Source organism: Colobus angolensis, unplaced genomic scaffold (genome assembly GCF_000951035.1).
Source record: "Colobus angolensis palliatus isolate OR3802 unplaced genomic scaffold, Cang.pa_1.0 Scaffold116, whole genome shotgun sequence".
Lineage (NCBI taxonomy): Eukaryota > Metazoa > Chordata > Mammalia > Primates > Cercopithecidae > Colobus > Colobus angolensis.
Genome location: NW_012112697.1, coordinates 2,585,750 through 2,612,550, shown reverse-complemented (window position 1 = coordinate 2,612,550; position 26,801 = coordinate 2,585,750). Strand labels below are relative to the sequence as shown.

The 26,801-nt window shown below is 45.2% G+C and overlaps 1 long non-coding RNA gene across 1 annotated transcript in view; it reads left to right on the top strand.

The window, feature by feature from the left end:
• Positions 1–10,891, top strand: part of LOC105525801 — a 33,887-nt gene extending 22,996 nt beyond the window's left edge. The window contains exons 2-3 of the long non-coding RNA XR_001003978.1: positions 9,587–9,724; positions 10,154–10,891. This is a non-coding gene — a long non-coding RNA (uncharacterized LOC105525801). The remainder of the gene's footprint in view (positions 1–9,586; positions 9,725–10,153) is intronic.
• The last annotated feature ends 15,910 nt before the right edge of the window (positions 10,892–26,801 follow it).

Sequence of the window (26,801 nt, the reverse complement as noted above, 5' to 3'; positions counted from 1 at the left end):
ATGGTAGCAGCTGTCTGTAATGCCAGCTACTCGGAAGGCTGAGGCAGGAGAATCGCTTGAACCCAGGAGGCAGAGGCCACAGTGAGCCGAGATCGTGCCATTGCACTCCAGCCTGGGCAACAGAGAGAGACTCTGTCTCAGAACAAAACAAAACAAAGCAAACAAAACTACAAGAGTATGGCTGAATTGTTTGTAATACAAAGAAAGGCCAAATGCATGAGATGATGGGTACCCCATTTACCCTGATGTGGTTATTATGCATTGTATGCCTGTAGAAAAGTATCTTATGTACCCCCCAAAAATATATATACCTACTATGTACCTACAATTTAAAAAAAATGTCTTCAGTTTGTAGCCACAGCCCAGATGAGTGCTGTCCCATCTCCTGCTGCTGGACCAGTGTAATCTGAAAGGATAATATCCAGTAGATGGAGGAAGGACCCAACAAGAGAGGCTGCATCCTCTGATGATACTAATGGTATTCCTAAGAACGAAGAATCACAGTGTTTACTGTCTACCGAGTATAAAACGTGCGTGCTACACACACAAGTACGATTCCATCTCCTTCCCAGAACAACCCATGGGTGATGGGAAACTAAAGCACACAGACTCGAAGTAACTTGCCCAGGTTCCCAGTGGCAGGCGCAGAACTACAGCTCAGCATCGAATAATCAAAATGCCAGGCTGTAAATATCCAGTTGTCATCCCACCGACATAGCACAGAGCTCTGATACATAAGATGGATGTGGGTTGCTCTCCTAGAGCTGCCGCTGGCATTGAGCACTTCTGAATATGTCACGGATGGCCACCAACTGGACAACTTTCATGCTGCTGGAATTTTAAAGACAGGGCCCTGTAATAGAGAATCCGAAGAAACTAGGCATAACCACATGCTAGAGTTGACTTCAGAAACGCTGATGTGAATTTCCGTCTTTAGAATCTCAGTCCTTGGCCAAAACTGTCCTCAATTTTTTGACTTCTTGTACAGTGGGATTTAAAGAGGTTGGCAATTAAATTTAATAGGAGATTGGTGCATTATTGTTAAAATTTCATCAGAAATTGGCACCTGCCCTTTGAAATACGTACGTAAACTATTCCCTGAAGTATGATTTTTCAAGAGTGTTGTTGAACAAAAAATCTTTATCTGTGGGAATACCTTTCTGAAATTTTAATGGCCATCAAATGGGAATATATGATTCTCTCCACAAAAATTCCATTTATACTTCTTTATTTTTTTTTCAGGACCACATTAAGTGAAATATGACCATATACAGCAAAGATGTCATGGGTAGGATCCAAAAGTGTATCTGTATGCCTGTGAGGGGTTTGGGGTGTGTGTGTCAGTCTACCTTGTTTTAAAATTTTAAATTCAACTATCAGCATATAAAATTTAGGAGACAGTACATAAAAATTAAGATCGATGGCTTCTCTTGAAAACATGGAATATTTTGAACCCTGGGTGCACATGTGACTGAAGCTTAGTTCAAGCTGGTCCTTTATATGCGACATGTACCCTGCAGGTTACCACCACGCTCAGCATCCATACTCCTGTCCTGTTTCATGAATTTTCATGGCCTGCCTGCCCCCTTAGACATTTGAGTTTGTGATCTCCAGTCTACATGATAGCAGGCGCCTCCATGGGTTGAAATAATCTTTCTTGGTTTCTTTGTTGATGTATTTAGTTTCTACTGGGGCTAAAACTTAAGGAAGAGCAATTAAAAACCTCTAAGAGAGGCATAGATAGGTAGTCTTCCAAAGATGTTCCAATAAAAATAAATATCAGCCAGGATCTGTGGCTCATGTCTATAATCCCAGCACTTGGGAGAGCAAGGCAGGTGGATCACTTGAGCCCAGGAGTTTGAGATCAGCCTGGGTAACATGACAAAACCCAGTCTCTACAAAAAATGCAAAAATTAGCCAGGCACAGTGGCGCACACCCATAGTCCCAGCTACTTCAGGAGGCTAAGAAGGGAGGATCATCTGAGCCTGGGAGGTCAAGGCTACAGTGAGTCATGATCACGCCACTGCACTCCACACTGGCAACAGAGTGAGAGACTGTTTCAAAAAAAAAACAAGTAAATGTCAGAGAATGTGTTTGTCCCCTGAAGTCCCTGCACTAGTGCACTGTACCCATTCCACCTGAATTGCCATGGCAGACTGGACGGACTCCCTTGCTCAGTTTGTCATGGCCATGTTATTTGTGCTTACCTCATTCTTACTTACAGTAGACGACTCCCTCCCCTCCCCTTCCTTTCCCCCTATCATCCACCTTATCCTCTTCCATCCCGGCCTCGTACTTTGCCTCAGGGCAAGGTCTGTAGTGTTAAGACTGCCGATGGCCTGAGAGAAGAGGCCGATGAACCCCTGGGGCTGCTATTAGTATCGGACTTTAGACACATTACAAGTTAAATAGGCTTTTGTGGGCTGGTGGGAGACACAACCACCACGTGTGATGCTGTTTCTAGAGAAGTATTTCACCCAGGTTCGGAACAACAGACTTAAAATGAACTTCTGCAACATCGTAGCCTATTAGTACATTTGACTCTTCCAAATTCTAGAAGATAATTGGGCTTTCTTATTTGCAACGTGTTTTCTTACGGCAAGATCTATGTCTGTCTCTCTGTGCTATGCTATTGAAGAGCAATAATACGGATGCATTTATGGATCTTAACAGGACTGCTCAGCTCACCAACTATTAGCTGAGGGCCCACTGTGTGCAAAGTACTGGGAAAAAAGTAGAGAATGCTGCCTTGCAGGAGTTCACAATACAGTGTACGTGTTGGTCAGGAAGGTGGAAACGGGGCAAACAGATGGATTACTGGCGATTATGAGTGATATCAGAGAAGGCCACAGAGATTCAGAAAATAGCAGGACTAGAGACATTCTTATGAAGAAGATGGTTTAGAACGAAAGTGAAAAAATAGGTAATAGTTCAAGAGGCCCTTGCCATCAATGACGTGGGATTCCCCAGGCATTCGAGACAGAAAACAGAGCAAAGAACAGCACAGGAGTGAGAAAGTTCAAAGGAAACTTGGGAAACAGAGGGGAGGTTGGTTTGGGTGAAATGTGACCTGTACATAAGGGAGTGAAGGAGGATGAGGCTGGAAGAACGAGATGGGATTGTGTTGGAGAGGGCTCTGGGCACCCTGTGGAAAGACTGCCATGTAAATGACCCCGAGATATAGCAGGTCTGGGTGTGGACAGATTTGAGGGCCGTTAGACCAGATGTGAAAACAGCACTTAGAAGCTCCTGCAATCAGCAAAAGGTAATGAGTAGCTCTATGCTGGGGGCTGGAGTAGAGGAGAGAGGCAATCAAAGTGAGAACACTGTGGTTTTGGAGAAATCTCAAGAACTCTCCAGATCGTGGTGCTGATGATGTCATTTATCTAACAATGTTACTCTGATATAGTCACTAAACCATCCATCATCTATCCATCCACTGAACAAGTATTTGTGTACCTAGGGGCATTGTTCACATTATGCATTTGATTTGGAAATTTTTCTACACGTATGTAATGAGTTCAAGGTCAAAGACTGGAGAAACCAAATGTTCTAGGATGACTTACCCAAGTAAAAATGATCTGCATATTATAAACAATGTTTCTCAAATTGTGATCATTGGATTATTAGAATGAAGGATACTTTAAGAAAACAAAGAATCAATATTCAAAGTGCTTATGCCTCCCTCAGTAAATCCCAACGGCCATGCAAATGATCAAAGGCCCTGACAAGTCCTGCAGTTAAAAACAAAAGTAAACAAAAAACTGTTTAACCTTTCGGAGTTCACACTTTGACCACAGGACTCCGTTACTGAATAGTATCTACTAACCTTCCAAGAAACACATTATGAAAAAATATTGTTACAATGCAGTATATGAATTTAAGGCATAGACCTTCGAGTGTAGATACTCCTTTTAGGTTACCTCTAGCTCCAACCATTATCTGAAAGGTAAATGAAAGGGACCATAATTCAGGGTCTAACCCACACAGAGATAATTTCTACCTTTAACCATTTATTGATGCATCACGGATTATTGATTACCTACTATGTGCCAGGCACTATATATGGAATTCACAGTACAGCAGTCACTGAGAGATGGACGTACCTGTCTGTAAAGAACCAAACTCACAGTTTAATCAATAACACAATCTTCACTACAAGTTGTGACAAACTGGCCACTCGTTCTCCTACCCTCACTTTCCCTGTGATTCTCCAACTTATATTAACCAAAGCAGTTTTATGACAGTGATATTTCAAAAGTTCTCTATTTAAAAAGGGTCATTAAGAGGTAGGATCCCACTGGGGGAAGTGGGAGGCCAAGATGAGAGAAGTGCTTGAGCCCAGAAGTTTGAGACCAGCCTGGGCAACATAGGGAGACACCCATCTCTACAAAAATTTAAAAAGATCCACTAGGCATGGGGGCACGTGCCTGTGGTCCCAGCTGCTTAGGAGGCTGAGGTGGGAAGAACTTGAGCCTGGGAGGTCGAGGCTGCAGTGAGCTGTGACTGTGCCACCGCACTTTAGCCTGGGTGACAGAGTGAGATCCCGTCTCAAACAAAACAAAACAAAACCAGAGGCTGGATCCCAAACCAGTACATTCCTCTATTAGCCAGCAGATGTGAGAACAGACTAGCTAGGAAAGGAGTTTCACAAGAACTGGCTTAAATAACCCCAGCTGGGGACAAATTTTAATTTTCCTCATCTCTGGATTCTTGTCTGTCTTTGACAAAGACCGCTATCCATGATCAACTCCTGGGTGTTCAGGCCAGTCCAGCACTCACAGTTCACCCCTGGGAGCCAAACTTCCCTCCCCTTTTTAGTTCCAAATGTTTCTCTCTCAGCTTTTTTTTTTTTTTTTTTTTTTTGAGACGGAGTCTAGCTCTGTGGCCCAGGCTGGAGTGCAGTGGCCGGATCTCAGCTCACTGCAAGCTCTGCCTCCCGGGTTTACGCCATTCTCCTGCCTCAGCCTCCCGAGTAGCTGGGACTACAGGCGCCCGCCACCTCGCCCGGCTAGTTTTTTGTATTTTTCTTTTAGTAGAGACGGGGTTTCACCACGTTAGCCAGGATGGTCTCGATCTCCTGACCTCGTGATCCGCCCGTCTCGGCCTCCCAAAGTGCTGGGATTACAGGCTTGAGCCACCGCGCCCGGCCTCAGTTTTTTTTAAAATAATGACTGATGTTCTAAAATCAGCTAGCAAGATAGGCAAAATAATCAGTAATTTCTAATTGTATATTTAAAATATCAATAGAAATTGGCTCTGAGCTGCGAACCAGAAGAAACAGACTTGGCTTATAAGACATTAAGAAAATTTTTAGTCTGAGGTCTGCATGTTTTGTGAGCTTTATAAAGAGGATAAAAGTGAAACTTCAGCTTTTAAGCCACACTGTTAAAAACTATATTTACATCCAGTATAATTCTGCAATCATTAAGCCTTAAATGGGTATTAAGCCTGATTCAAAGTAATGAAACAGATGTTGGAAACGCACACTATGGATTCTTCAATCTGGGGAGAAAAGGGCTGATTCGTATGTTTCAAGGGCCAGGCAAAGATAAAAGACCTCATCCCAAATGGAGCTGCTTCCTCCTCAAACCTTAGCATTCCCTCCAACGTATTTCTCCGTGTGGAAAGTATTATTAATGTCAGTATCCCTAGTGCTTGTAAAAGATTCATAGACCATTTCCTCCCCTTCCTGAATTCCCCTGTCTGTCCTGTCGCCGCCCCATGTTCGTTCATCTCACTGTTGGGCGGTTTGGTGACGCCAGCTGCAGATTCCATCACAACCCAGCTGCCTGTCATAGGATCACAGCATTTTAGAGCTGAAAGGGGCTTAGAGATGGCGTTTTCAGAAGAGAAAATGGGGTTGGGCACGGTGGCTCATGCCTGTAATCCCAGCACTTTGGGAGGCCAAGGTGGGTGGATCACCTGAGGTCAGGAGTTCAAGACCAGCCTGGCCGACATGGTGAAACTCGATCTCCACTAAAAATACAAAAATTAGTTGTGCGAGGTGATGGGCACCTGTAATCCCAGCTACTCAGGAGGCTAAGGCAGGAAAATTGCTTGAACCTGGGAGGTGGAGGTTGCAGTGAACTGAGAGATCGTGCCATTGCACCCTAGCCCGGGCAACAAGAGCACGCATCTGTCTCAAAAAAAAAAAAAAAAAAAAAGAAAAGAAGAGAAAACAGAAGCTCGCAGGACAGTGACTTGTTCAAAGTCACACGGTGAGCGTAGATTGGGATCACTGTAGGCACTTTTATTACTTTGCTTTTCTCCTCTTCTTTTCCACTTCTGAAAATATTTACAGAATCCTTTATAGGGACCACGGTGGGAGATTAGGAGAAATTCTACAAGGTGAAAATAAAAATGTTGTGTACAGTCAGCCCAAAGGTTGTGGGAGGCTGATGAATAAACATAGATGGAATGAGAGGACTAGAAAACCAGTATTGGGCTCATTCATTAAGAAAATTTATTTCTTAACTTTAGGGAGAACATGGAAAAGTCCCTGTGAGGATACCACCATCATAAATGTCGTAGGCAAGACCAGTGCTGCCAAGGGTACTCAATGTAGCAGACGAAAGTTTGGGAAGTAGGATATTATCATCATCTCAACGTATCTCCCAAAACATACATAACAGTTACAAAGGGAAAAGCAGTAACTTTACGGCATGCAAAACTGGCAGACACCACCTTACCAAAGCGACTATCAGTTATAAGCCACACTGACATCACGCACCCCCCATGTAACACCCTGAGAAGGGCATGTCACCTCTGGTATTCCTGCCCAAAACACAAGCATGTCTTCAATCAAATCATGAGACGCTTCAGACACATTCTATCCAGCCATGGAACAATACTTTTCAAAAGTGTCCAGGTATGAAAAACAAGGGAAGACCGAGAGCCTGTCATAGATTAAGGGAGAGGAAGGAAGCACAGCTAAGAGCTGTCCTGCATTTAGGATTGTGGATAGGATCCAAGAAATAGGGGGTGAGTGAAAACACTGGTGAAATCCAAATACAATCTGTACTTGGTATTAGTATTGTGCCCATTAATTAAGAAAAGCAATTTCTTTTTTTCTTTTTTTTTTGGAGACAGGGTCTTGCTATGTTGCCCAGTTTGTCTTCAAACTCCTTGTCTCAAGTGATCCTCCTGCCTCAGCCTCCTGAGTACCTGAGATTACAAGCATGCACCACAATGCCCAGCTGATTTCTTAATTTTGATAGTTGCACCACAGTTATCTAGGATTGTTACCATTGGGGAAGTTGGGTGAGGAATACGCAGAAACTCTCTGAAAAATGTTTGCCACCTTTGTTGTCTAAAATAATTTCAAAATAATTTTTTAAAAAGGAAAAAGAGGTGTGGTGGCTCACGCCTGTAATCCCAGTACTTTTGGAGGACAAGGCAGGTGGATCACGAGGTCAGGAGACGGAGACCATCCTGGCTAACATGGTGAAACCCTGTCTCTACTAAAAATAAAAAAAAAAAAAAAAAAAAAAAAAAAAAAAAAAAAAAAAAAAAAAAAAAAAAAAAAAAAAAAAGAAAAGGCTGTGGGATGCAAGGAAAGACAGTAGGTCATGGGATGGAGCTATAAATCACAGCAGCTGACCATTCCTTCTAGAACCTTCTAAATCCTAAAAGATGGACAGAGGCCACAGGGAATTCGCCATTTCCCTTTTGGGTTAATCTGAACTTGCACATTATTATAGCCATTACATCCACAAGTTAGATCAACTTCTGAGAATAAACCCCAGGGCGTGAAAGGGATTAAGGAAGAGTCCGATTTCCTCATCAGTTGCAGCTGGTAGACGGTGGTACCAGGACTGCTGTTGAGTGACTTCAGGGCAGCCACCCTACAGACTCAACTCCCAGAAGCTACCTGGACCAATTACCTGGAATGGGAAGTCCCACTGTCACGGGAAAGGATGAGAAGTGGGTACCCAGGGAAGGAGTGGTTGGGGGAACAGGACATCTTTGTTCAGGCTGTGTTTGTTCTACATGGTGTGTATATATTTCTGACAATGAAATGTGTTCTTGGAAATGTCCCCTTCATTTATAGATGTATCACTGCAGAGTGTGTGTGAGAAAAAGAAAGAGACATGTCAGAATCCCACAGAAAACAGCTTAGCCCTTCATTCCATTATATATACAAAGCATTGTGTACGTTAGTGATACATTTGCAGAAGGGGTGGGAATGTGGCTTTGTTGGTATTTCCAAATGTAAAACAGGTCTCCCATTTCCTCTGTTTGGTTGTCGCTGCTTCCTTACAGCACGAAAATACCGGCATTGGAGGCACTGTTGCCAGAAACTTGCTTGGCAAAACATTTACATTCCTTTGTACATAAAAAAAATCACTTCTTCCAAAGGGTACTTTTCCACGTCCTCCCTGATTTCTGTGGTAATGACCACATTTGGCTCCAAACCTGGGTATGTGGCAGAGAAAGCCACCTCCAGATTCTAGATCCTGAAATCTTGTGGAAGATTAACATGGACGTCAAACTGACGTTACCAATTTAAGGGATTTAAACGCTCAGCTCTAGAGTAAACAAAATCCAGTGGCAAGGTTTTGGACAACTTCAGTGACGTTTGACAACACAACCCAGATGTTGGGGAGTGCAAACCTTGGAAACATAGGCTTTCCATTGTGTTCTGTACGAGCAAGCTGTTGAGTGGGACAGACCGGCTAGTGAAGGAAAGCAGCACTGATAATTATTGAGTGACTTTTATGGGGCAGATAGTATGCTAAATGCTCCATGGACACTGTCTCACTCACCATGTGCAGTGAGGTAGGTATTATTTATTGATATGGACATGAGGCTCAGAAATCTACAATTTGCCTCACTTGGCAAGTGACAACATCAGTATTTAACTCATGTGAGTATGACTTTAAAACCTTTGCTATTTCCAGAAGTCAACACTGACTGTATGTAACATTCCTTTGCTTAAAGCCTCCCAATTTCTCTCATTGCCACTAGATCAGTGAACGTCTCAGCTCAGGCTTTGATGCCTTGGTGGTCACCCCTGCTGCCACACAGAACTAAAAGCTATTTACCTAAGGCTGGGGCTCTCTTAAAAATGTGGTTCCCTCGGTCTTCCCACCTCTGCCAGCATTTACTATATGCCATATGATTTTTTTTTTTTTGAGATGGGGTCTCGCTATGTTGCCCAAGCTGGACTTGAACTGCTGAGCTCAAGCCATCCTCCCACCTGCCTCAGCCTCCCAAATAACTGGGATCATAGGTGTGCCCCTCTGTGCTCAGCTTTGGCTATGTGATTTCCTCATTCACAAGTCTGCTTGGAACTCCTTGTCCGTGAGGTTGTTGATACTTTTTGAATCCAACGATACTGTGTGCTTAGTGGTTAATACCTGCTTCTTGCCAAATGAATGAATGAGAATTAACAGACATATATAAATTTTTTTTTTTTTTTTTTTTTTCTGGAGACAGGGTCTCTACCCAGGCTGCAGTCCAGAGGCATGATCACAGCTCACTGAAGTCTCAACCTCCCGAGCTCAAGTAATCCTCCTACCTCAGTCTCCCAAGTACCTGGGACTAAAGGCACTCCTGGCTAATTTTTTGTACTGTATATAGGGACAGGGCTTCGCTATGTTGTCTAGGCTTGTTTCAAACTCCTGGGCTCAAGCCATCTGCCTGCCTCAACCTCCTAAAGTGCTGACATTACAGGCATGAGCCACTATGCCCAAGCAGGAAATGTTTCAAATACTTGAGGCAATAAATATTTTCAAATTTTATATAAGATTCTATGTAAGTGCTATGAATGTTACAACTCACTGTGAATAATTTACCAAAGCTGAATTCCTCACAATTCATATTAGATAGTATTCAATGGTTTTATCTCAGTGGTTCTGAACCAGGGTTATTTTGACACCCCCACCCAGGGGACATCTGGCAGTGTCTTGAGACATCTGGATTATCACCACCGCAGGGAAGGCGGTGTCACTGGCATTATCGGGTAGATGCCAGGGATGCTGCTAAGCATCCTGCAATGCTCTAGAAACTCCCTCCAATGCCAGTCCTCCCAAACAATGCCCATATTGCCGAGATTGAATACCCCTGCTTTGTTTGATTTAATGGCATGGCATATACTTGAAGGCCATCAAACCACAGTTCATTTGTTTTTTTTTTGTTTTAATTCAGATTTTTGATTAACCAAGCTGGCTGGCATTGCCTCAGTTTGCCTAAATTACCAAGGACCGCTGGAATTTTCCCGGGAATATGTTTCGGGAAAGGTCAGAAACACTTCGGTCATCTTCACGCTTCCACTCAGTAGCAATGATTTTGCACGTTCATTGACTATCAACTGGTTGTCTACGACTCAAATTACATAATGAATCCAGCACATAAATTATTTACCCAGATTTAATTCCAGCAACTGTTATCTTTGTGTTTTTTCCCCCTCTGCCAGCTAGTCTGGCTCATTTCATTGGAATTTTGGTCATGCCCATTCTCCTTCTGTACTAAATTATCTCCATAACGTGGTAGAAACAGAACAAGCTTGTGTGTGATATGCTTAACTGTTAATTTACCTAATTAAACTAATTCAATTAAATCATTTACATCTTTTTGGTAACGTGTCAGTTGATACCACGGCAGAAGTGGGATGTTTCAGAAGATGATTGTTCAGCAAATGAATGGGAAAAAAAAAAAAAGGAAAACAAAATGAGACAACCATCCAAATCTCTTGGCTTGAAACATTAAATGATACTGAAAAAATGCAGCTTTCACGGGGTACTGTGATTAGATATTTGTCGTGAATCAATTTTCTCTAGAAACTGGTATTTTAACAGAGTGATCACAATGTATTGTATAAAATATTTTAAACACTATTTGTGCATTCACATATTTGGTATGTTGAAGTAATGTGTACTTGTTCCCACATTAAGGTGTGATTTGTGAAATGTTTTGTGATGCTAGCAAGATGTGAACTGAGCAGATTCTTTTGAATGAATTTGCAAAATAATTTTGCTAAATTACATAAATATCTTTAGGACACATCCATATTTCATTTACAGTCATCCTTGAAACATCCATGCCATAGTGATAAATGTACAAAATGTACAACATTTTATGCCAGTAAATATCAACAGAGAAAAAGACAAGAAATTCTAGGCAGGAGAACCTAAATAGTCATCTCTGTGGATCTGCATCACCTTCCTGTATCATTTGACTGATACAGAACCTGCACTTGTGGCGGAACCTAGGTTTGTTGATGGATGGGCCACCCTAGTTTCATCTCTCCAGGGCTTCTGTCTGGGTGAGGATGGAAGGATCTGGTTCTTTCTTCAGGAGCACACATGCTCAGGGCAAAACTTGAGGCAAAGCCCTATCTTGACCTATAATGAGGGAATAAAGCCCTAGATTTCATAGAACTTCAGAAAAGCCTGCATGAAACCCATCTAGATTCCTCCATCTGAGCAACCTCCTAATGTTTCCTGGTAAGGCCTATAAGATTCCAGGACAAATCACAACATGCAATAAGACTTGGCACCTGCTTGGAGCTTCCTCATCAGAACGGTACATTTCCTCTACCACGCTTCAGGGGCAAACAGGCAGCATAGTTTATCTTCTGGATGTTCTTACTTTCTACCTATTTTTACTTAAATCTAAGCATCTTTTTCTTTTCTTCTCCCATTTAAGAAGCCCAAGAAGATAATTCGTGGAAATCAAACAGGATGTTTTCAGAACATTTTTTTTTTTCTATTTGGGAGGCCACCTCTGCAGATACTTTCCTCTGCTCAACCCTTGGATGGGATCATTTGTCTTTACAAATCAATGGCTCCAGCACATCCTAAACTTCCCGACAACAGAGCTTTGGAGGTTGGCAATCAAATGTCTGAAACTAACCTTCCTCCCACCACTCATGCTAAACTTATTCTCTTAGTAAATACCAATTCCCTGAAGTCAGGGACCGCCCCGACTATCCATTTCACAGCCCAAGCACAGTGACTGGCACACAGAAAACACATAAATTATTGATTTCATAGTTAACAGAGAATAAAAAGAATTTTTCCCAAATCAAAGTCATTTTTCTGCCCAAAGCAACTTTTCCTTCCAACTTCCCAGCGGTCAGTGGCCTCATGACTTCCTGGCATCCAGATTTATGTCCAGATTTAAAGCCCAATGGGCCAGATTTCCAAAGGCATTCACATTTCCTCTCCAATACTCATGTGCCCTCCTTCCTCTGCCTCTTTGCTGTATTCCTTCCTCTGGATAATGTGCAGTCATCCTCCCAACTCCCTCTACCATCTCTGTCATTCCCAATCTCCAGTGACTATTGTGGATTTGAAGGAAACTGTGAAACAGACAATCCTCCTGGGTTAGTTTGCTTGGGTTTCCATAACAAAGGCTACTTTGTTCATTTTCTCTGTGAGGAAGCCTCCCAGGCTCTGGGAGGGTAGACATCCGAGATCTGGGTGTTGGCAGGGTTGGTTTTGCGTGAGGCCTCTCTCCTTGGCTGTCTTCTCATTGTGGCTTCAAATGGTCTTCCCTCTGAGTCCTAATCTCCCCTTCTTTCTTACAAGAATCCCAGTCACACTGGATTAGGGCTCACCATTTTAACTTAATTACCTCTTCAAAGACTCTATCCCCAAATCCAGTCCCATTCTGAGATACTGAGGGTTAGGACTTCAACATAGGATTTTTTGCAGGGGCTGGGGTGGGACAAAATTCATCCCATAACACCACCCTTTGTTATTCAAGAGCTGTTAGGGGAAAAAAAATCAGAATTCCTTCAATTTTGCTGAGTATTGGATAGACATAGTTTTATAGCTAGAAGACTAACATTTCCTCTTTTGCTATCAGAGAGTGTTGTAGTCTTGGCTGTGGCTGACAATGGTAACTACTGCCTCAACTTCCAGTTCCCCTTCATCCTTTTTCGACTTACCCAAGTCTTATCCTGCACAGTCCACCACACTGGGTGCTGGTAATACTGAGCAGACTGTGATCTCCTCCGTTTGTCAGTGATACATTTAGGTCTGGTCATATGTCCCAATGGAAGGAAGGCCTGCTGAAGGATTCTGGGGAAAAGTTTGCTGTTAAGAGGTTTAGAAACTGGCTGGGCACAGTGGCTCATGCTTGTAATCCCAGCACCTTGGGAGGCCGAGGCAGGTAGATCACCTGAGGTCAGGAGTTCCAGACCAGCCTGGCCAATATGGCAAAATCCTGTCTCTACAAAGAATACAAAAATTAGCCAGGCGTGGTGGTGCACACCTGTAATCCCAGCTACTTGTGGGGGCTGAGGCAGGAGAATCGCTTGAACCTGGAGGTGGAGGTTGCAGTGAGCTGAGATCACACCACTGCACTCTAGCCTGGGAGACAGAGTGAGACTCCATCTCAAAAAAAAAAAAAAAAAAAAAAAAGGTGAGAGAGATCTAGAAATTGATGCTTCCTTTGTACCTTTGTATCTCTGGACCATATTGGGTCTCTGTGAGATGTTAATTTCTGTGCCAATATTACCATTCAAAGGGGACCTGAAGGAAGGGCCAGCTAACATATCAAGAGGAGCATTATCTGGAAGAAATGGAAAAATTTCTTGATGACACCAATGAGCCACTGAATCCGCCCATCTGAGAGCCCATGCTACCACTCCATTTGTTGTTTGGTGAGACAAAACTGTTTCATATTATTTAAGCCACTTTGAAACAGATTTTTACTACTTTCACCCCAAAAGCATACTAACAAATAGAAAGGCTTCAGACCACTTATTAGTAGTCACCCACCAGTCATGCTTCCCGACTCAGTTGTCCCATTTGTAAAACAGAGGTAATGACACTCTGTGGCATCACTGTGTAACTTGAGTGACATCTCTCATGCAAGGTGCCCAACTCAGTGCCTCATAAGGAGGAAGTGTCTGATACACAGAGGCCATTTCTAGCTTTTGCTCTTCCAGGGGCTTCTGGTAGCTTGAACGTGGCCCTCCTTGCACCTCCTGCATATGCAACTTTGCAGAGCAGCTCAACAATTTGGGCTACTGATTGTTTTGTTCACAGCACTTTGGGAGGCCCAGGTGGGAGGTTCACTTGAGTCCAGGAGTTTGAGACTGGCCTGGGCAACATAGCGAGACCGTCTCTATAAAAAATGAAAAATTAGCGGGGCATGGCGGTGCATGCTTACAGTCTCAGCTACTTGGGAGGCTGAGATGGGAAGAGCACTGTAGTCCAGGAGGTTGAGGTTGCAGTGAGCCATGATTGCACCACTGCACTTGAGTCTTGGAGACAGAGTGACACCCTGTCTCAAAAAAAAAAAAAACAGAACTAGTATGAACTACTGACTTAAAAGTAATCACCATCTTTCACCATCTTTTTTTTTTTTTTTTTTTTTTTTTAAAGCAAAAAGAGTTCGTTATTCTATAGAAATCTCCCTTTCCTGAAATTGTTCACTGGGCTGGACTTACTTATCTGGAGCTTTCTAAAGCAGGACATGTCCATGAGGGAGTCTCATAACTGGGCCAAAGACCAGCAGCGGGAGTGCGGACGCGGGAGTGCGGACGCGGGAGTGCGTCCTGCCTGTCCGCACCCTCTCTTCTGCTGTGTTTCTGTCACTGCCCTTGTCCCGCCTCCTGCCCTCTCTGCCCTGACCAGTGCATAGCACCTGATACAGTGCTTTCCAATGGAATGATCAGCAAGTTCTTCTTGAGCAAATGCTTGGCAGTAGGAACCACTGTAGCAGGAGGATGGAGAGGGAGAAGCTGGGGAAGTATATTCCTGGGAAGTACTTTGTAGACATCTATCTCTTTAGTTATCTCTCTCCCCAGTCTTGTGCCTTGGGATGTGTGCTGATGCTGGGGCCACTTGCAGGTGCCCAGACAGCCCGGCCCTTACAGAATGATTACAGAAATACATACATAGGTACCTTACACACCTATCAATTTATGAATTGCTTAATCTATGCCAAGCATAATACCCCAGGTTTTATAATCTCATATAACCGTCACAATTCTAAGGGCATGCAACCTATTTTATAGATGAAAACACTAAGGATCCAAGCGCTAAAGTGACTTGTCCAAGGCCTTATGGCTGGTGTGTCGAAAAAGCGAAAAGTGAAACCAGAGCCTAGGTGTTTATATCCAGGAGTTAATGGGTTTCATGGCTGTTCTGTAGTCAGGGCACTGCAGGAGGACTCAAGGCGATGGCAGGTGGGTCAGTCTGATGGACCCCTCTCGTGTGTGATGGAACAAAACAAGCTCTAGGGGAGGAGGTATAATCACCCGGCCATGGGCAAATCACAGAGATCCTGGCACTGTTTATCCATCTGAAAAATTAGCACACAGATATCAGCCATATCCTTCTCTCGAGAGCATTGCAAAAATCAGATGGGTCAAATCTATCAAACCACTACCAGATTAAGGGACGATATCTTGTTCACTCTTGGAACACAGTAGGTGCCCAATACATGAGAAACCCATGAAAGCAAAACAAAGTCTACTTTCTTACCATAAAAAAAAAAAAAAAAATGCTTCTGCTTCTTATCTATCAACCGTGATCCTCTTTTTTTCACTTTTTCTTCCCTTTGTGTCCCCCTTCTTCCTTCCAGCCAACCAATAGCACTCACCCTTGGGCTCCGGCCCTGTACAGCCTGGTTGTGATGGCCAGAGCTCACTGGTGACAAATGGGCTCTCTGTGCCTGTGACCTGGTGGGGCCAATTAATCACTGGGAGGTGCTCTTTCTGCATTATATACGGCCAAGAGCACCCCTTGGAGTCAGGGAGGACAAAGCTTTAGGAGGGCTTGTTTGTTTGTTTGCAAACTAGAGAGACAAAAAGGAGGTGGCAGGGGTAGGGGGAGGTTTGAGAAAGAAAAAGAAAAGGTCAAAAACTAAAATAGAGCAAGAAAGGTGATAAATGGCCTGGGCTAAAAGGTGGCTATCCTGTCTGGCCTCAGGAAATCACATTCATGGGGATTAGTACAGAACTGGTCAGAATTATGAAAACCATTGTAATAATGACAGAGTTTGAATGCAGTTCTGTAGCCAGAGTACCCAAGAATGTATTCAAATTTATAATCATAGGGTGTGTGTCTGCATGTGTGTGTGCGTGTGTGTGTGTGTGTGTGAGAGAGAGAGAGAGAAAGAGACAGCCATTCATGTGTACGTGCACTGATCAAGAACTATGTGTATGTGGGAGGTTTGCAGGAAAAAAATATGACGGCTGCATGAGCTGCATATAAACCAACATGCTATTGAGAGATACACATTATATCTGTTTTTAATCACAGCATGTAAATGTGGGGAAAGCAGTCACCGGATACTCAAAAGATATACCTTGAAGATTCTGTTTGCATCCTCAGAAAGTGCCAGAATCTGCTGTAAGCAAAATCTCGGAGCAATCCAAGTCAGCACCTTTTCCTTCCCTGAGTTCTGCCCACATGCATAAAGATGTCAGCGTGTTGATTATTCTGATTAGACTTTTAGTGTAATTTACAGGGTCCAGTCATTGTGCCTGGGTGTCTGGCCTGCGCTTGCTACCCTGACGATGCCATTTTTAAAATGTCAGCTCGGCCATGATTCATGGCTGATGCTGGTGACATTGCTGCTGACCTGAGTTAGGCAGCAATATTTAATTAAAGCAAAAGAGAGAAGAAGAACAAGCCAAAGGAAAGTAGAGGGCAAAACCTAAAAAGAACTAAGTTTTGTTGCTGGAAAGATCAGCATCTCCAAACAAGGAAGAGGCACTGCAAATGCAATATAGTGTCACTTATTCAGGGCTCTGTGTCTACCTGTCATTTGTGAGTGGTAAGGTCATCCATAATGAGTGAGACAGTTGCTTGCATCCCATTCACCATCATTATGGGGCTCTCATTCCCTCTCTCTGTTGGGATTCGCTGGGAGGTGGAGCTGTCACTGCCTCTGGCTTCTGTCCTCACTGTGTATTGTTGGCCTGCCTGCCACCCAGCTCGCTAACGGCAGCAGTACCTGGGCACCAGCTACCTGCTCCCACCCGGATAGCCTCTTTCCAGCTTGCAAAAAGCCACGCTCATTTCCAAGCTCCTAGCTCCAGGATGCTATGCAAGACCTGGGGTGAAATGAGTCCTGTGCCCTGCATGTTGGTGGTACAAATCCAGCCCTACCAGCAGCAACAGTAGCCACTGACTAGCATTAAGATAGGTACTTGACTGGGCAAAGTGGCTCACGCCTGTAATCCTGGCACTTTGGGAGGTCGTGGTGGGCGGATCACGAAGTCAGGAGTTCAAGACCAGCCTGGCCAATATGGTGAAACCCCATCTCTACTAAAAAATACAAAAATTAGCTGGGCATGGTGGCGCACGCCTGGAGTCCCAGCTACTTGGGAGGCTGAGGCAGGAGCATCACTGGAACCTGGGAGGTGGAGGTTGCAGTGAGCTGAGATTGTGCCACTACACTCCCGCTTGGGCGACAAAGCGAGACTCTCTCGGAAAAAAAAGAAAAGAAAAGAAAAGAAACAGGTACTCCCCCAGGCCTCGTGAATTTATTTAAGTGGGAGAAAAAATTACCCCTTAAAACACACACACACGCATGCACAAACATAGACACACACATATTATTTGGGAGGTCTACTAAGCCGGGTCCCTTTGCCAGGAGTGAAAGGACAGAATTTCTCGTTAATGGGAAGGCCACAGTGAGCTGAGGTTTGAGAACTAGAGCCAGCCTTTGTCCAGGCCTGCGGGAGCCAGGCTATTGTCTTCCAGGTTCCCCTTCCCCAGTGACCCCAGGGTCGGGGGCACACATGCCGGCCTTGAACTCTCCGTCTGTCTCTCCCACCATATTAATTACTATTCCCTTTGGTCAGGCTAAGAAAACAGCCTCGACTGCATTAGGACTAATTAAGAAGAGTGAGCTTCCCATTCTGGCAGCCTGCATCGGTGCCTGCAAGGCACGGGCCAGGAAGGAGCCCTGACAATCTTATTACCACAGAAGAAAACACTGTGTTCGAGGGAGTGCGGGAGTCCCCGCACTCCCTCGAACCCCCAACAGTGAGTTCACCTCTTCCATTACGAATGCATCTGCCCCCAGCCACCAGTGAGGATAGCCTGGGTCAGCCAGGCATGCAGGGCCGAGGAATAGCCACGTTGCCTTAAACCAAGGGGAGTTAGCAGAGCAAATGCAGGGTCATGTCCATTTCTAACTCCATCTGTTGCCTCCCTCCTCCCTCCTCACCATCAATAAATTAATAGACAGAGAGATAGAATAAATATGGAACACTACATGTCATTATCCCTTAAACCTACCATGCTCCCCATTGAAATTCACATGTGTACAACCTGCTCAGGAGTAGAATCCAATCCTCTGGATTCCAGAGGCTCTGAGGCCCTTCTACAAGGATCTGAAGACAGTAGTTACGGGAACTGTCTTCTCCATTGCGTTCTCCCTGTCAGCCTCACCATGTTAAATATTCAATGAATACTGCGCGGGCCTCCAACAGACTCCAGTCACTGCCTGCTCCCACCTGTCTTTCATGAGGCCACCAGAGTCACATTCTAAAGGACATCCGGGTATGCCACTGGCCTGGTGTACACAACTCCCTGTGGATCCCTCCATGTCTAGAGGAAAACCCTTAGCATGATTTACAGGCTCTTTACACCCATGGCAGGGCCTTCCTTCTTTTTCATCTTTTGTCAATTTTATAGACCATATCTAGCAACTCTCCCAATCACCCTACTCTGGAGACAACAGCACAGAAGTTCTATGGTTCAAGAGAACAAAGTAGGTAAAGTAAGTTATAGGAGAGTGAAGCCAATAGAGTCCAGTGTCCCCCCACACCCAAGGGGACGGCTGCTACTCACCTTCCATCAAATGTCATTTGGAAATAAAGACCTTCAGTATTTTTTTTTTTTTTTTTTTTTAATGAGTTGGAGTCTCGCTTTCTGCCCAGGCTGGAGTGAAATGGTATAATCTCGACTCACTGCAACCTCCGCCTCCAGGGTTCAGGCAATTCTCCGGCCTTAGTCTCCTGAGTAGCTGGGATTACAGATGCCTGCCACCATGACCAGCTAATTTTTGGATTTTTAGTAGAGATGGGGTTTCACCATGTTGGCCAGACTGGTCTCGAACTCCTGGCCTCTCAAAGTGCTGGGATTACAGGCATGAGCCACGGCACCTGGCCAAGACCTTCAGATTTTTTTTTAAGCCAATTTTTAAAAATATAAAACTGCCAGATTTTAAGCGTTGAGAACTAATTAAAATTTGAAGATGGAAAAAACATGTCGACCCACAGGCCCCCAGTGGGAGCTCTGCTCTCTCGTCTGGTTGTCTGTAGCAGGCTGCTCACAGCTCCCTGGGAAAACCAAGCGTCCTCACTCCTCCACAGCTGGCTTGGGGCTGTGCCTTCCCTGACTTGTGTAATTCATGAGAGCCTTCTCTTCCACTCTTTTTTGTTTGTTTGAGACAGGGCCTTGCTCTGCCACCCAGGCTAGAGTGCAGTAGTGTGATCTCTGCTCACTGCAGCCTTGACCTGCTGGGCTCAAGCAATCCTCCCGCCTCAGCCTCCCAAGTAGCTGGGATGCAGCATGCACCACCACACTTGGCTAATTTTTTAATTTTTTGTTTTAGACACAGGGTCTTGCTATGTTGCCCAGGCTGGTCTCCAACTCCTGGCCTCAAGTGATCCTCCCTCTTCAGCCTCTCAAAGCGCTGGGATTACAGGCACGGGTCACCCTGCTGGCCCTCCTCCACTCAACTCAGTACAACCTGCCATTCACACTGCCTTGACCTGGGGTTGCCAGATACCCTAGAATGCCCAGTGTCATCTGAATTTCAGTTAACAATGAATCCATTTAATTAAAGTATGCCCTAAATATTGCATCAGACATACTTAGACGAAAAATGATGCATTGTTTATCTAAAATTTAAATGTAAGTGGGTGTCCTTTATTTCCTCTGCTAAATCCGGCAAACCTACCTCAGCTACACCACATCCACCTTGCATTCTTTCCGGACACTGTTCTAGGTGCTGGGGATACAGCAGGAATAAAACAAATCAAAAGAAAATCCCTTTGCACATGGTGCTTCTGCGCCGCAGGCAGAGGAGAGGAAGTTTCCTCTTCTATTCCAACATCATTTTGGCTCAAGGGTTTATAACAGGAGTAAGGACGAGTATCGTTGGGTTAGAGCCCTGGCTCTACCACCTGTCAGTTGTGCTGCTGAGCCTGTGGGCCATTAACGAGCCCATCACTGAAATGGGGCAACAGTGCCTTTGCTGCAGGTCATGAACCAGAGAGGTGACACATACATACTTAGGACAATGTCTGGCATGAAGTAGTGGCCGGTGCATTGAACCAGGTAACACATGGCACTGTTTCTTAATTGTTTCCATTTCTGTGCCCCCCTTACCCCCAAAAGTCCCTCAAAGGAAGGGATGTTGCACTAATTACCTTGTGCTTCCAGTACTCAAAACGTTGTTGGCACATAGTGGGAACAAAATGGGTCAGCTAGTGGGTCACAATGGTGGCTGCTCTAGAACATAAGGTGTGGATTTTCACTGTCTCGATAGAAGCAAACAGAAATGGAAATTTGAAGTAAGTTTTGTGATAAAGAAGGACAAACATCTAATGACAGAGAAAGAGTGGATTTCTTTTTAGCCTGAATTATGCAATTTGTCTATTGGCCCTAAACGGATATTAACAGAAAATTCACCTTGCTTTTCCTTTATAGATGCTAAGGTAGTCTGTTTCTAGGGATACTCTTAAAAATAAAGCACTCTGATTTTTACTGGAATCTGGTTTGTTTGTTTTTGTTTTTGTTTTTAAGTATCAGCCAGGCACGGTGCTCACACCTGTAATCCCAGCACTTTGGGAGGCTAAGGCAGGCAGATCACCTGAGGTCGGGAGTTCAAGACCAGCCTGACCAATATGGTGAAACCCCATCTTTACTAAAAATACAAAAATTAGCCAGGCTGTGGTGGCATGCATCTGTGATCTCAGCTACTCAGGAAGCTGAGGTGGGAGAATCACGTGAACCCGGGAGGTGTACACTGCAGTGAGCCAAGATCTCACCACTGTACTCCAACCTGGGTGACAGAGGGAGAACCTGTCTCAAAAAAGAAAAGAAAAGAAAAGAAAAAGTCTCCCGATTATAAAAGTACATATATATTCCATAAATGTGTCATTATTTATAAATTTAATTAGATTGTTAAACACACAGTCCCAGTTCTTATCATTTAGAATAATGATGTAATGAATTATCTTTTATGTACAATTCCATGATTTATTTCCTTGGGAGAGAAAACTCGAGAAATTTGGTCAAAGGGATGCACTTTGATTACAATACTGGAAATGTATTAAGTACCTGGACCCCAGGAATCCTCAAACCAAATGTAAGGAGGCAGGTGATGACCTTCATGGGACAAGCTGGGGTCTCCCATTAGTGTCATTGGAGGTGAGTCTCTGTGTCTGCAGAGGCAACTAGACCTTGGGATTCTAGTTTCATCCCCAAGATTCTCTTCCATTTGGCAAGGGGAATGTTTGGGTTTGAGTTTATGAAGGCAGCGTGTTGCTTTCTTATACCAAGAAGTTCTTCAGAACTGGTGAGTTCTGAGTTCCGAGGTTACCCTGAGCACACGTGAAGTTCCGTCTTTAAAATCAAAATGTGTCTCCCCCTACATATGCACGAAGATTTCTGTCTAAGTACAAGACATAGAGTTTTGTGGTCTTCAAACTTTCTATAATCTCAGAGCCCTTTTTTCAAAAGAAATTTGATATTAGGGATAGCAAATGCATGGTTTCTAGGCCATTATTCTCCCATCCTCTACCTACTGACTACAATGCTCTCTCTCATACATTTGAGACTTGGCCTTGGGGTCTTCCGCACAGCAATCTAGGCAGCCCCTATCAGGTGGCTGGAGTTAGCATAACTCCATTCGGTAGACTGGATATTGAAACAGACAATATAAAGCCAATCAACTGGGGCTAGACTCTTTGACAAAGGGGTGAGGAGTCCAGAGCCCAACCCATTTCCTTTCCCTCTGAAAAGACTCTTGAGAATCCTATGTGATCCACTGATCTAGTCGATCTGTTCTGATCCCTTCAAATCCCAGCACTTCAAGATTCATGCATTCTGTTATTCACATATGAAGAGAATGTTTCCCTTATGCAAGAGCTCTTATTTGTCACCTCATGCCTCTTTGCCATGTAATTCCTGTCCACTGGATCGAGGTGTAAGTAGAAGCCATTAAGATACAGAATGACCCGCTGCTGCACCCACAGCAATGTCAGCAACAGGGCCTGAGCAGCAGAAACTGTTCGTGATCCCAAGAGCATCTTAGAATCGTTCAGTGGTTTTTTGTTTTGGTTTGTTTTTTCTACCTTGGGCTGCAAGAGGCTACATAAGGCTCCGGATAGACAGGTTTTATTGAAGTCACTTTCAAGCTCCCACGCCTCCCCACAGCTGACCTGACAGAGACAGTTAAGAATCATCTAATTAAAAACACAGATCATTGCAGTACCAACTAGACTCATATTGAGATAATCACTCTACTAGCTCCCAGTGAGGTCCTGCTGAGACTAACACCTGGCCAAGACACAGGGCGGGAGAGGCTGGGGCCTCCCCACTGTCCTAAGAGCCCTGCTGTGTCCCTGGGTTTCTCTCTGGCTGGGTGGATAGAAGGGACAGGCAGGACCATTTATTCAGCTCAAGGTCCTCCATGGAGCAGGGCATCTAGGCAGGTCAGGGCCCGCTGCCATGGAGCCGTCACTGAGTATTACCATCACTCCAGACAGCGGCATGTCCCCTGCAAAAAGAGATTTGAAACTCCACAAGCTCAGCCCTCCACCCGCTTGTTCTCCCAGACTTAGAAAAATAGAAAAAACACATGTTCCCATTAGTCACTTGCTTGAGGGCTGCTGTGGGGTATACGCACGCACCCTGTACACTGGAACCAAATTTGAATATAATTTGCATCTTGCAAGTAGACAATGGATACCACATCAAAAACACACACGGTCCCCACTCCTCTCTTCCTCAGCAAGGCACCCAACGAGGCAGACCAGATGACATATCCTGGGAACAAGGACTATCGTTTATAAGTTTTCAAATCCACTTGATAAGGCCCCTCCTGGCAACCGAGGCCCACCCCAGCTGGAGAGGCATTCTGAGAGGCTTTTAATTAAACTTTTGCTTGCCAAGAGCGGTTTGCATACACACAGGGGGACCACACTCCTAGGGGAGCCATGAAGCCTGCCACTTCCTTTGCCTCTGTGTGTCCTTAACTCTCTGAGGTTACAAGGCAGAAGCCCAGCCTGTGCTGGCAATGATGCTTCTGGAAGGGCCTGGGGAGTGAGCCTGCAGCGGGAGACTGAGTTGAGCCCACTCTGTGGCTGCACGGTGCCTACTGGGTGAGCCGTGGCTTCCTGGCCACCTGTGTAACTCCCAGGGCAGTGGCCAGAGTAAAAGCCGGAGAGGACATGGCTGCACTGGGGTTATGTCATGACACAGCCAGAGGGAGAAAGACTGGAAGAGCCTTCAGACCCTACAGGTGGCTTAGTTATTGGTCTGCATGTCCCTTCTGGGAGGGGGCGAGCTGGAAGAGAAGGAGGCATCCTTTGTGGCTCTGACCTCCCTTGACCTGACCTTTGTAACTCTATCAGGACTAGTGGTCAGTAGTTATCAACTGTCAATAAACCGCCCAAACACACTGTAATTCAGAATGCAGGGAGGCCCATCTATTTGCGGATCGATCTTGGACTCAAAAGTTGACAAAATGCAGGGTCCCTTGTCTTCTTATCATAATATTGAAAATATGTGCTGCGACAAATTGAATGATCTACACCTCCCATGCCCCACTCCTGGGGCCCTTAGTAAATACAAGAGGATTGATTGAGATGAAAGGTGAACGGGAGGTCTGTGGTGTTCCTCTAAGGAAACCAAAGCCCCTGAAACAGGGGCTGAGGACTAATTAGTCCATCTCATTAAGTTTATCTACTAAGGTCCTATGGAAACAGGTTAGGGCTACCCTGCCCCAATTATCTGCATAATTTAAAAACAATCTGCATCTGCTTGAGTAACTGAGGCAAAAACAGACTTTGGAGACTTTAATGATCTATTTTAATAGAAATTTCAAGTTCCTGGCTTCTCTTCCTACCCTTTTCCACTTGACTTTGTGCTATGTGGACTCATCTATGGATGGTGTGTTTTTTGTTTTTTGTTTGTTTGTTTGTTGTTGTTGTTGTTGTTCTGCAGAAAACAATAATGTGTTTTTGGAGGTGGTCAGATAACCTAATTGGGTTTGATCTCGAGATGTGGAACAGGGGGCTGGGAGTGCTGGGCTGGCCTTCTGTTCTCCAGTTGCTGGGACAATGGCAGAGGTGAGGAAGGTCAGTGACTTCAACAGTCCTCTGGGTGGGTCTGCCTGAGGTGCCCACTCAAACTGGGAAAACAAGCAGCTTGGCTGATGCTTTCCAGTCAGGGGCGGCATGGCTATTTACACAAAGCATTGCAGGTAAGAGTCACACCTGCCTAGTAGAGTCGTGGGGTGGATTAAATGAATGAATACCTCTGAAATGCATCAATAGTGCTTGGCAGGAAGTAAACAGGACTCAATGTATGTTCGCTGTTATTAGTGATATTATGAAGTTATTAGGATCGTGGAATCAGCTTCATTACTGTTTGAACTAGACGGCTGGCTGGCTGGCATTGTGTTCAGCTTTCAGGGGCACCCAGGCAGTTTTCCCAGGTCACACCTGCATGATGGATTGGCACAAAGGAAGTCAAGTAGGTTTCTCAGGCTTGGGACTCCCGATATTTTGAACCAATTCATTCTTTTTTGAGACAGAGTTTCACTCTTGTCGCCCAGGCTGGAGTACAGTGATGCGATCTCAGCTCATTGCAACCTCCACCTCCCAGGTTCAAGCGATTGTCCTGCCTCAGCCACCTGAGTAGCTGGGACTATAGGCACCCGCCACCAGGCCCGGCTAATTTTTGGTATTTTTAGTAAAGACGGGGTTTCGCCATGTTGGGCAGGCTGGTCTCAAACTCCTGACCTCAGGTGATCTGCCCACCTTGGCCTCCCAAAGTGCTGGGATTACAGGCATGCGCCACTGTGCCCGCCCCAATTCATTCTTTGTGGTGGAGCTGTACTCAGTAGCAACTTGTGTCCTTAGATGCCATTAGCACTTCTCTCCCCTCATTTGTGACAAACAAAATTACCCCCCAGGCACTGTCAAACGTCCCCTGAAGGACAAAATTGCCCGGGTTGAGAAGCTCTGGGATAAAGCCGTGGTCGTGAGTCATAGTTCCCATTGCGTATCTCACCTGCTATCCTAGAACCAAGGCCTCCACTCAAGCTCTCCCCTGTTCTGGGTTGGGGCTCACAGGTACTCACCAATGAGTCACCCTCAGGACCTTAGGAATCTGCCATTTGTGGTCACGGGTATCTGCTGCTGAACCCTGGGTGGCCTCTGCAGACCTCAAGAGCATCCTCCCAGCACCAGTGTCTGCACCAGAGCCCTGTTACCTGCTGAGGCTCCCTGAAAGGGTGGCGAGTGCTCCCATGGCCCAGTGCACTGGGGATGGCTGCTGTACTAGTTTGTTTCACACTGCTGACAAAGACACACCTGAGACTGGGTAATTTATAAAGAAAAAGAGGTGGCCAGGCACGGTGGCTCACTCCTGTAATCCCAACACGTTGGGAGGGCGAGGTGGGCGAATCACCTAAGGTTGGGAGTTTGAGACCAGCCTGACCAACACAGAGAAACCCTGTCTCTAGTAAAAATACAAAGTTAGCTGAGCATGGTGGCACATGCCTGTAATCCCAGCTACTCGGGAGGCTGAGGCAGGAGAATCGCTTGAGCCCGGGGGTGGAGGCTGCGGTGAGCCAAGATCATGCCATTGCACTTCAGCCTGGGCAACAAGAGTGAAACTCCTTCTCAACAAAATAGAGATTTAAGGGACTCACAGTTCCACGTGGCTGGGGAGGCCTCACAATCATGGCAGAAGTCACGTCTCACATGGCGGCAGACAAGAGAGAATGAGAATCAAGTGAAAGGGGTTTCCCCTTATAAAACCATCAGCTCTCGTGAGACATATTCACTACCACGAAAACAGTATAAGAGAAACCACCCCCACGATTCAGTTATCTCCCACCACGTCCCTCCCACAACACGTGGGAATTATGGGAGCTACAATTCAAGTTGAGATTTAGGTGTGGACACAGCCAAACCGTAGCAGCTCCCCACCCACTGCCGCTGCCACCAGGGTTAACAAGAAGCTGTGACTTCTGCTACCACCAGCTCACTTTCCCTTGCTTTGGCTGCGCTGTTCTTTGTGACTTTGATGCAAGGAAGCCAGGTGACATCCTGGCTGAAGTCAGGGGAGGGTGGTGTGGGAAATGGCTCCCCACTGTTTGTTTCCATGCTCTGCTAGCTGGACACCAAAGCGATCCTGTCTTCTCCCTGGATGAGGCACAGAGCTTCCCAGGACCCGCCAGTGACACAGACTCCCCTAAATTCTAAATCACACCTTTCTTCCCTCCAGGGATGCCTTGAACTGATTCAAGCTGGTCTTGCTTCTCTTAGATTCAAATTTCTTCAGTTGTATGGCTAGACAGGCTCTGGGGAGGCCTGGGGCTCAGCAGTCTGTCTGACACCCCAGTCTGGAAGCTCTGATGCGTAGGAAGCACACGACTTCTTACAAATAGTAGAAACTTAATTTTGGAGTAATATTAGGTTGGTCCAAAAGTAATTGAGGTTTATGCCATTGAAAATAATGGCAAAGGCCGGGCGCGGTGGCTCAAGCCTGTAATCCCAGCACTTTGGGAGGCCGAGACGGGCGGATCACGAGGTCAGGAGATCGAGACCATCCTGGCTAACGTGGTGAAACCCCGT